The following is a 1035-nucleotide window of genomic DNA, read 5'->3' on the forward strand; positions in this document are numbered from 1 at the left end:
CTCTACAAGACGTGCGATGCATTTCGAGGGAGAGGGAGTATGGCGACACGCACCCGGCACTTTACCGATCAGCTGTCGCCTTTTTCTCAACCGACAGGACGGGAACATTTCCCTCGGTTTTACGGCTCAAAGGTTGTAAAGCCTAATGGAACGTGGGCACGTTCGGTGATACCGCTATATCGATGTCGGCATTTAAGTACAGGCGACAGTAAAAGCTCTTTCCGGAAAATGATGCAGCCTCCTTACGCAAACGAGACTAAGACGGATCGTCGCGGTTTGCTACAATTCGGATAGCTTTTCCGAGAAAGCAATTTTCTCGTTATTCATAAATTATGAAGTTGTTCTGTATATATAAGGATTTCCGATACTTACCTTATCTACGAGTAACTCCAAAAGAAAAGATATTGCGATGAAATATACGCGACGAAAGAGGTAGAAATATAATATGATATATATGAATATTTTGCAGGTTGTATCCGTCATATAAAAATTCATTTAAGAAATTATATTAATTTGACAAAACAATTAAACTTGTAATATATAAAAAGAAATTGATTTACAAATTAATAATTTAATATCACACAAATAGATAAAAAATATAATTAGAAATATTGTACCGTTTGCATATAAATCTAATTTAAAAACAATAAAATTTGTATAAATATCTATGTATGGTGAGTGGATATTTTTAATATTTTTATAGAGACTTTAATGAAAAATCTTTGTTAAATAATTGCATAAATAAATAAGTTAGTTGTATGATAATTTAAAGGTAATAAAACTATATAAAACCTTTAGATATATAAGGGTATTTTGAATAAAAAAATCATTTTTTATTTCAAAAATTTTCAAATTATTCTTACTAAATACCAACTAAAGATAAGCAATACAAAATTATGTTGAACTGAGAGGTAAAACTAACAGAATCAATACATTTTCTATTTCAAAAGCGGATGAAGGCGCCTAAACACGTAAAACCCGCGCGACGCGTGTGCGTGATGTGATAGATTAAGCTTGTTTTTGGATAGAGAAGAG

This window comes from Mycetomoellerius zeteki, unplaced genomic scaffold (assembly GCF_001594055.1).
Source record: "Mycetomoellerius zeteki isolate Tzet28-1 unplaced genomic scaffold, Tzet1.0 scaffold369, whole genome shotgun sequence".
NCBI classification, from domain to species: domain Eukaryota; kingdom Metazoa; phylum Arthropoda; class Insecta; order Hymenoptera; family Formicidae; genus Mycetomoellerius; species Mycetomoellerius zeteki.